Source organism: Apaloderma vittatum, unplaced genomic scaffold (assembly GCF_000703405.1).
Source record: "Apaloderma vittatum isolate BGI_N311 unplaced genomic scaffold, ASM70340v1 scaffold36684, whole genome shotgun sequence".
NCBI lineage: Eukaryota > Metazoa > Chordata > Aves > Trogoniformes > Trogonidae > Apaloderma > Apaloderma vittatum.
The window spans coordinates 3,976-14,452 of NW_009712768.1; the positions used below are offsets into that span (position 1 = coordinate 3,976).

The 10,477-nt window shown below is 42.7% G+C and overlaps 1 non-coding gene across 1 annotated transcript; it reads left to right on the forward strand.

The window, feature by feature from the left end:
• The first annotated feature begins 9,784 nt into the window (after positions 1-9,784).
• Positions 9,785-9,857, forward strand: TRNAV-UAC. The gene has a single exon. It is a non-coding gene; the product is annotated as a tRNA-Val (tRNA).
• The last annotated feature ends 620 nt before the right edge of the window (positions 9,858-10,477 follow it).

A 10,477-nucleotide genomic window follows, 5' to 3' on the forward strand; every position in this document is an offset into this window, starting at 1 on the left:
CATGCCGGAAAGGATGTTCACCAGCCAGACTTTGCCTTGCTGATCCTATTTCCATTTCTCCACTTTGTTTTCCACAGAGCCCTCCGTTCCACTAAGCACATGCCTCCCCTGAAGCACATTACCCTCTCGCTTTGCCTCTCTGCTCTGCAATACTCACAACTCAACGGCTTCTGCCGATGCAAGGTTTAAAGCTATAATCAGGTTTGTGGTAAAAGTTCTCATTGATTTAACTGGTTAACAGTGACGACCATAAGCATATATTTGCAGCCAAGCGCCACCTGATTCACTTTGTCAGTCATGCTGGTGACAACATGGTTGTGAGTACGTTCTGTGCTTTTGGACAAAACTATTCTGCAGGACACTGCACACAACGGTTGCAGCTGTTCTGCGTTTGCTGTATATTTATCAAGTTAAAATGATGTTTATATCGCTTGCGTAAATAAGACCTGATCCTTCAAACTGAAAAAGAGTGGAACCGCTTTGCGGGTCTGGTCTCTGCGAATGGTGACGTGGACTAGGAAGCACAGCAGTGAAAGCCCAGCCATTGGCCCCAGAAGACTCAGCTTCAAAGGGTGACTTTACTTTGTGCAAAGATGCTTTGGGGGCTTAATTTTGGGCTTGTATCAAGGTACGTAAGGATACAAAGAGAAGTCTAATGGGATTGTCAAAAGAACATTACTCACCCCTCGGGAGGCCGTCTCTTCTGCCAAAGAGCTCCAGCATGGCTCAGCTCAAATTGCAAAACCTCCATGTTCTTCTGTTTCTCATCTGTTACAAGAGAGATAATTACAGAGGTGCTAAGAGGATAAATGTAGTAAAGTCTGGGAGGTGCTCAAAAAAAAAAAAAAAAGAGAATGTAAGACAGATGAGGCATGACTAGTTCCTCTTGTCTCAAGGCATGCCTGAGCTCCGTAGGGACACAGACAGGGCTTCTGGCCAACCGAAAAATCAGCCGCCACATCTCAGTGGCCAAGGGGGCTGGGTGAGAGCTCTGAGGATACAGGGTTGTCCTCTCCAGGTTTGCTTCAGATCAGCTGCTGAGAGATGTTGAACTCTGAACCTTTTTTGGGCCTCTTTGATGATCAAGAATTCACCAGGACATCTCTGGAACACCACTTTTTAAATCAGATTTCTAGTGTCCCTCTGTCTAACTACAAACATCAGCAAATCCCATGGAGGGAAAAAAAAAAAGCCACCCAATCTCCTTTTTTTCACATTTTCAATACTAAAGTATGGAGGAGCATTCCTGTTGGAAGATGTTGCTCACTCATCCCAGCTTGCTGGGCTGTCTGTGGTGATAGAGCTGTTTGTCTCTGCCTTTTTTTTTCCCTTGGGACCAGCTCTGCAGTGCATGTTACAGATTAAATTCTGGGCAAATGCAATGAAATCTTGTGGAGGGATGGCACAGAAACCCATGCACACATGCCTTCTGGCTCTTTTTAGAACTAACAAATAACAACAAAAATAAAAAGAAAAAGGGAAAGAAATGAAGCTTAAAAACAGAATGTATCTTCCAGCGTGCAAAATGAATCAGTGGATCAAATGGCCTAAATGAAGATGTGGAAAAAATCAAGACTTTTTTTACCCCCATGAAGTCACGTAAAGAGAGGGAGATAAAATATTTGTTCTCAGAGAAGCAATGGTGACACTGTAAAATCAAGCAGGTGCTTAGACCACTGTGCCTGTGCATTGCCAACACTAACCAGGATTAAGGCACTGCAGAAAATGTACCTAAACCTGATCCCAAAGGACTCCAGGATCCCTTGGCCGTGAGGAGCACCTCCCACCCTGGGAGGTCTCCCTCTGTCACAACCTTGTTCCTCCTGTGTTTGGGGAAGGGCTGGAAGGTGGCTAGGATTGACCATAGTGTCTGTGCATCACAGGCAAGTACCCTTGATGGAAATATTTGTTCTTGTCAGGGGCTCCCATGGGAGCTGAAAGTATGCAGTTCCTCACTGGATCAGCATTTGCTATGGCCACTAGTAATAACAATAATAAAATAGGGCAGAGGAAGGAATAATACTGGAGGTCTGTGTGTGGTGGGAGAGCATGAATTCCATAGGGTACGTGATCCCGCTTTCTTTGAAGCAGCAGTAAATAGAAGAGGTTGGTAAAACTTCAGAAGAATCATATATGTATATGGTAACATAGGCTAAATACAAGGCATACACATCTTTCTTTGAAATGTGTTGTTCTACCAAAAGGGAATCACTTAGCAAAAGCAGATCCCTTTTTGACTGCACTTCGCTTTGAAAGCAAAAAACCCAGAGGAAAACCTAAAACGCCAAGGGCATTGCAATTGTGCCATTTCAAAACTTAGAGCATGAAGAATTTGGCTTTTTCACCTTCAAGTTGTCACACAGATTGTTGCACAAAGCTGTGAAAAGGAGGAGTGGAGACCGGGCTCACTTCTGAGGAGAGAAGGTGGAAGAGAAATTTTTCTTTGGGGGTGATTCTTAAACTCTTCAGTCAAATTTCAAAATTCCTTCTTGTCAGAGCCTTCCACGTGGAGCGTTGCTTCTGCGTGTCTCTCTATTACCGCCATCGCCACAGGAGCCACGCATCACATCTGCTGTACTTATCCTCGCAGAGCCCATGGCCTACAGCTGTGGAAACTGAGAGTACATCGGTGATTTTTATAACTGAAGAGAGAGCATCACTGACAACGCCAGGAGATGAGCTGTACCTCGCCAGTCTGTGATCCACAGCTCCGTCAGAAAATCACCTTTCCGACTCTCTTTTGAGTCAGGCTGGGTAATGACAGGGAGTCTCCTGTTGCTGCCGTTCGAGGGGCTGGCTGTTGGTTCGAGCTCTCATGCTCTCGTTAAGGAGGCAGTGAGGCAGGAACACGTCTCCTAGGTTGGCCCATCTGCAAAATAATTCTCCTGCACGTCATCAAGGCCAAAAGCTGAGCCTGGGATCTGCTACCTGGCTAAGTGCCCTCCTTGCAGCGTCCAGAGCAAGCGTGGTGACAGTTATGGGGAAAGAAATTGAAATGTTTTAGGGAGTTATGGCATGGAGAGTGACATCTGTGGCGATGTGCTCATTAACTGAAAGATTTGGTGTAATACATATTGTAACAAGGTCATATTCTCAGAAAACTAGGGCTTGCCAGAAAAGCGAATGAAATCCGCCAGGCTTATGATTTGGTTTGATTGCTTCCAAGCTCATCTTTAATCTAAGTTCTTTTCAAGGTCATCACATCTGAGCTGGCATGAATCTTGGGCCCTAATCCTCATCTGGTGCAAGCTGGAGTGAATCTCTTTAATTCAAAGGACCCGCGTCAGTTTACATCAAATTGTGGTAATTTTTAAGGGTAGGTCATTTAGAAATATGTAAGTACTTATTTCTAGCTGTTCTTTTTGAATAAAGCAGAAAAATCTGAAACCTACCAAGATACAGGACATCCTTTTTTTTTTTTTTTCTTTTTCCCCAAGCCATAGCACAAGTATCCTCTATGTTGAATCATTTCCACTGTACTGTAGAAATCCAAGGATGTAAATGGCATGGAGGTCTCCATGGAGTATTCCCCAGCCCATCTTTCACCAAGAAGGCATACTCAGAAGGGTGTTGGGGTGGGTACTGTGTCTAATGGTGGTGGCACTCAAACTTCCCAAGCTCACCTCACTGATTGAGGGGCTGCAGCTCCCTTGAATTAAAGAACAGCAAAGAGAAAGCATCTCCCTGTACTAGTTGGCTTGTGACCTGTGGGACCTTCTCAGTTTATACCAGATGAGGATTTGGCTGTGAAATTCAGACAAGCCCAGGTCTGACAGCCCTGTGAAAGAACGTGGATGAAAGATGGAAGCAATAAAACCTGGAATAAACTCTGGGCTCTATCTCAGCTTTCAGAACTAGCCAGCCTCAACTTCTAGAACTCCAAATGTCTCCACTCTAAGATTGAATTTTGCAGCTTCGAGGAGCAAGACCAACCATGACTTGCCTTACTGCTGGCACAGACTGGCTCTGAATAGTCTTCCTTATCCAAGAGGGAGCATAGTTTTTTTGTGAATTACTTCCAGTTCTTCATCTCTAGTAATAATTCCTCCTCCACATCCTAATTTAAAGCCATGGCAAATTGCTTCACCCTCAATCCCACAGACCTGTATCTATGGGAACATTCCCAATCCATGTGAATAGTCACAAGGTAGTGAATGAATTATTGCCCCAGGGAGGAGAAACCATTCATAAATTTAAGAATTAAAAAAGGTGGTTACCTGGTTACCTCGATTGAGCATAGTATGGAAGGTCAGAAGCAGCAGCAGCTCACTGAAAGAGAAAAACACCCACTAGAGGGAACGAACAGTATCACCTAACAAAGTACTGACTTTGAGTAAGAGAAATACTTCTTTTCCTATATGTTTTTTGGTTTCGACATCCTTTGCACTTGAATAATTGTCTCAGCAAAAATGGTGCATATAAAATATGGCAGAGGCAAAAGAGTTATATTAAAAGCTATAATTACTGCCGTTTAACAATTAGTAGTTCTATTTGAAGATGTTTTGAATAAGATTTATGGTATGTTTCCTAATTTTCATTTTATAATTACGGGAAAGAGCCTTAGCCTTGAGTATTTCTCCTCTAAAAAAATGTAAAATAATATGTAGTACACTTTTGGTCTGTAGAGAGGGATAGAAAACCAGGTAAAAACACATAGGAAGAAAAGGATAATTTTTTTTTGTATGTGTAAGCAAGGTTTAAATGGAATAATTAAATTTACCATAATCAATAAAATGTGTGAGTCAAGTTTATTGAAGTGGCTATTTCCCATTGCATAATTTCCCTGGGGAACTTTCATTTTTAATTCAAAAACAAATAAATAAATAAATTATATAAAAAACCAACCCCCTGAGCACTTACTGTAAATATGCCAGCATATGTGTGAGGTTAAGAAAAGCACGAGCCTACACCCAGGAATCAAAGAGGGGCTTACCACTGCTTTGACACTAATTGTAAAAGCTGAACATTTTCTAGAACCATAATCAAATCTTAACTGCCATGGGGGACTCATTCAGCAGCTCACAGTAATTCTAATAAGATGCAGAGCCTTTCACCTTCAGGTCACCAGTTCAAACCCACTCTGGGTTGGTGAGTAAACAGAAGGCAAACCCCAAGTCCAGTGGAGTGCCAGAGCATCTAGAGTAGATGCCAAAGCAGCTGCTGGGCAGAAGTGGGTAATGGTTTTCCTTTCCGTCCCCTGTCATCCATGCTTCCCCCCTGGGACTGGCGAGGCCACCTCCTCTGGGGACTCACCTCATCTCCCCTGGCCTCAGATCTCCCCTTCTAGAAATGGGATGGAAAACCTTCTTGCTGCCTTTTCTCCTCTTCAGCTGGAACCTCCCTGGATGTCCCGTAGCACCTACTACCAGAGACCCTGATCTTGCCATGGGGTTTTTCAATGCTTCTGTAACACCCCTCCCAAGAAAACATAAATAGCGATATCATCTCTGTCCCACTTCCATGTGTACAATTCCTCTTAATTAATTGGTTCATTTACTTGAGCACCGCATGGAAAACAGACTGATCAAGCACGTAATTGACACTACCAGGCCCCCACCCTGCTGCCCTAGGCCGCACAACAAACAGCCCTGCCAGTAACGGCAGCATCTGAAAGCTGAAGCCGAGTCCTCGCCTCAGCACTTCCCCTGGCTCCAGGTAGAACTTCTCACACTGCTCCGAGCTGCTTGTACGCGAAATCCCAACTCCGGCTGAGGCCTCCAGCACTGTCAACAGCCCCAAAGTACATTTTATGTCAAGCAAATCCTCCGCTATGCCAACGCCTGCATGGGTTCTGGCCCTACTGCATCTTCCTTGAGGGAGCCATGAACATTTGTGTTTCAAGCACAAGATGGCTACACGATCCAGCCAGGAGGCAGACAGATTGCCACCAACATGGATTGTCTCCTCTCTCCCTCAGACAGGTGTCCCTCTTCCTGCGTGCATGGGGATGACTCGGCAACTGCTTTACGGTGTATAGTCCCAGCATGGAAACCTGGCTATGATGACATGTTCGCTTCTGCGCGGGTGAATACAATGGCGTGAGGCCTAAACTGTGTATCACATTAACAGAGCAGAGAAGTTGAGGAGCTCTAAGGAACAATTCATTCATTGTCCTCTCCACATGTGGGTTAATGTTTCCTCCTTGGATTAGTCTGTACCAGTGTGTTCCTTCTCTGCTCACCACAAGCTACCAGTGCCAATTTCCCTCCACAGCAGCTCCAGTTACAGCTGTTTACTTGGAAGCTCATGGATTCGATATAAGGGTGGTAGCCACAAATTAATGGAATACTTTCCAGATGCAATGTCTTTAAATACGTGAACAATAAGCCAAAAGCACTAAGCTGTTTTGGCTATTTTTTCTCTTAACTGTTTTTTTTCTCTTGACTGTTTCTCAGAGATGATGTAAACATGATTTCTTGGGCCAATGACCGGAACACCTAAGATGTTTCAAAGGTGAGCAGCAGCATGAGGTGCTGGAAGGTAGATGGTTGATTTGTCATCTGAAGCCAAGACCTGAAATGGCTAAGAATGGAAAGCAGAATAATGAAGAAAAAAGCAGTGTTCAGTATAACCGTTAGGAGGTTGCCTTCGCAGCCTGCTCTGGTCAGAGGCTGCATGTGCTGGCCTGGACCTCTGAGCTCAGGTGAGCTGTGCTTGGCATGGGCTCCAAAGAGCAGCTTCCAAAAAACATCTCCAAAGGCTCATCTGGAGCATTTTAAAGCAAGAAGAGTCTGCTGAGAGTGGTTACAGTGGATAAAGATCACTAAAATGCATCAGACCTCTCCTTGGCTAAGTGTAATCTAGAAATCCTTCTTGAACAGAGGAGCTATCTAGCTCAGAAACAGAGACTAAGGTCTGCCCTAGGTGTGCCGTTTTCCCAAGCCCAATCTTCAGCGGTGACATTGCTCACACCATCTCAGTTTGCATTATGTTCATTCCAATGCTGAAGATAGGGACAAAAAATAGCTTTTGAGGGTGAAGATCAGCATATAAGAGGTGGGCAAAATTGCATTAGGAACTGGTGTAATTCTGACTATTGCCACCTTTGCTCAAAGTTCGCAACAGGTCAAATTGAAAACTTCGGTGAAGTGTAATGGCTATGCTGAAGCTGTGTGGTTATGATTTATACCACTTCAGAGCCCAGGCCAAGAAGTGTAACTTATTTCTTGGCCAGCTTACATCACTTTTTCTTCCCTCATTGCATTTTCTTTGGCATTTTCTTCTTTGCTTTTACTCATTTTCTTCCACAGAAATTTACCAGGACCTGGACAGTTGAGCTACCAGGATGCGGATTTTCGATCCAGCAGTTAAAAGGGAGGAAATCTTCTTACACAGTTTTATCTACTTAAAAATACCAACAAGTATGAGCTGTGTGGCCTTATGCTGAAGGAGCGAGAGCTCCAAGTAACCCTGTCTGAATCTGCAAACAATTCAAGCTTGAAACACTGCCTGTTTGAAGCTTTCTCCTTTATTCCCTCCAACGTTGTTATTAATTATAGAATTAATAGTTATTAGAGTTATCTTCACTGAATGGAAAAAATCAAGTTAATTATCTAATGGAAGAGAAACAAACATCATTTTGCAAGGGTTTTAAAGAAACAACACTAATAAACTGCCCCAAACACTAGTCGACAGGCAGAACAGACATCTGCTAGAAAAATATGATGATTCCCCCACCCATCACCCTCAAATTTAGGGATTTGTGAAATATAGGCCTTGCTTAAAGTTGCTTGGCAGAAATCCCCATGTTAAGTTCTTATTTAATGAAATCATGTGGTAGTAAATCAAACACAGAAACAGGAATAAGTAAATCCACCACATCCTTTGAAAAAAGTACATTTTGCCTCTGTCAACTCAAGTTGCCCAGGCAATGAAATATCTGTATTTGTCAACTAAAAAGCAATCATCCAACCATCACCCACCTTTTGTACAATTTCCTAATCCTCAGTCTTAAAGCTGAGCTGACAGCCAGCACAAAATAGGCAGGTGACCCACATAAAGAGTTCCTAAAACCAGCACTAAGCTGCCATGTCTTTGCAAAGTCTGTGCAAATGGCTGAAAAAGCAAAATTTGGGCCCTCTTACAAAGGGCTCACCTCAATGTTACAAGAAAAGTGGCAAAGGAGGGTCATAAAGAACATGAGGGAAAATGGGCAGGGAAGTGGGAAGAACAGAATCAATGCGATACAAAACCTAATAGGTTGTCTTGATATAGTACCTACTAAAGTCAACATAAGTCTTTACACAAATCCAACCCTAAGTGATTTTCTTTATGCCCTTGATGCACCCACATGGTTCATCAAATTCAAGGAGAGGTCCTGGGTAGATTTTGCCTCCCAAAAAATTCATTATAACTCGGTCACAACTATCGTGAACCTTTTTCTTTTGAAACTTCCTACAGAAATAGTTTCTGTTGAATCAACAATATCTGCAGACAATGACTTATCTCTCAAATTATATTTGAATTTTCTGTCCTGTCTTCCCTCTTTTTTCCTAAAAAGGAGGTATTTGATTTTTGATCCCCAAAAACTTGAAGGAAAAAATAAATTCAGTGAAATTTTCAATCTTTTTGAAAGGAAACCTACATTACCTCTGGAAAACCATAGCAAAAATAAAAATTTCGTGTCAACTTTTGCCTTAGGAGACTCAGAAATCAGAAGAGAGAGATCATTAGTTGGCTTTATGAACAAAATTTGCAGCAAGATCTTGTATTTAAAGAAGCAGCTGAAAAATTCGTTGTACCAGATCCTGTCGTTGTGCCCATTTCGATCACAGTCTACCCACTGAGATTGCTGTCCTACCCATATTAATTGACTTAATTATATGTGAAGCTCCTTAGATCTCCAGTTTTTAAAGCAACTTTAATGACAAAACATACAAAATTTGGTATGCTACCTCATTCCCTGACATTGTGAACTTCTGATATAAAGTTTTTATTTTTATAACTGAGTACTTAGAAGCACTAAGATCATGGTTTTATGCTTATCGGTCTATCTTGGATCCATTAGTGTTTCATCATTGTGATAGATCGCTGTGAAACCAACATGAAACAAACTTCTTGGAAACCTTGGGATTTCTCAGAATCTCCATCTGAATGCCATTTAAGAAGATCTGACTTTGTAATTGAACATTTCTAAGGGAGTCAAAAAATATAAACAGCTCATATGTGGCATTTTTACAACCTTAATAAAACCAAATGCAACATTTACTAGGTACGCGTTTTAACGAAAAGAAAGAGGTTGCTATAGCAAAGCCGATGGCAACTGTAGAGCATCCAGGTGCATATTATTGGCATAAGAAAAACTCTCTCTGTATTTGAATAGGACAACTTGATAACAACAAGAGATCACCAAGGAGAAATAGCAAATTTTCCACTAGATAGCAAAGCTTATGCAAAAAGCTTCCCTGTCGAACACGATCTGAGTGCTCACGGCTGCCACTGAATTTACTCAAACTGCTGCAGTATTAGGCAAAACCGATGTAATGGACACACCCACAGTGTGTTTCCTCAGGCTAAAACCACTGCTGCAGGGATACTTCCAGCTACCCCAAGCATCACTGCCTGAGCGAGGCAGCGGTGGCTGCTGTGCCCTGCCCAGAGGGAGGACAGCAGTGTGCTCCTAGCAATACATTTTCTTTCTTTATGGACTAGTTTCCAGAGGTAAAGAATGACATGAACTCCACATGGTCAATGTTACCTGAATAACTTTTTTCATTTCAATTTTTCCTCTGCTAATTTCATAGTTCAGTTACAAAGTGTCAGGAATTCCATAGTGTAGTACAATGGTTCCATAGTGTAGTGGTTATCACGTCTGCTTTACACGCAGAAGGTCCTGGGTTCGAGCCCCAGTGGAACCAGCGCCAATGGCCTAATGTTTTAGGGGGCCGGTTAGCTCAGTCAGTTGAGCATAGCATAAACAACGCTAAGGTCACAGGTTCGATTCCTGTTCTGTCCTCATGTGTTGCCTGATCTAGTCGACAGGTGGTGTCCCCGGAGGCTGCAGGGAGGCTGGATTAAAATGATCTCTAAGGTCCCTTCCAGCTTAGGCCATTCTATGATTCTATGAATTCTAAAATTAGGAAATATTATGATTCTTTACACTAAGGAATGAACGAGTTGGTTCATTTAAATTTCAAATTCTATTTTCAAGTGCCTTTCCCTAAAAAAAGGCAAATTCCAGAGTGGTTCATTTGGGGCTGAGCAAGCAAGACTTTTTAATTGTATTTTTTTCCCTTTATTTCATAACTCTAAAAAAACCCCCAAAACTGGAGACAATCATTTGTTCCAATGCTGACCCCCTGCAAAAGGTGCCTTGCTGTTATGAGTGCCCTGTGTACAAGCTTCCATGAGTTACCATGCCTGGTCAGACAGGATGCTCTGAGGTTAGGAGCCAGGATTCATGGGCTCTGTTCATCCCTTCTCAGAGCAAAGAAGCCCTGAACTTGGATTAAGCCTTCCAAGATGACTTAACTCCTCC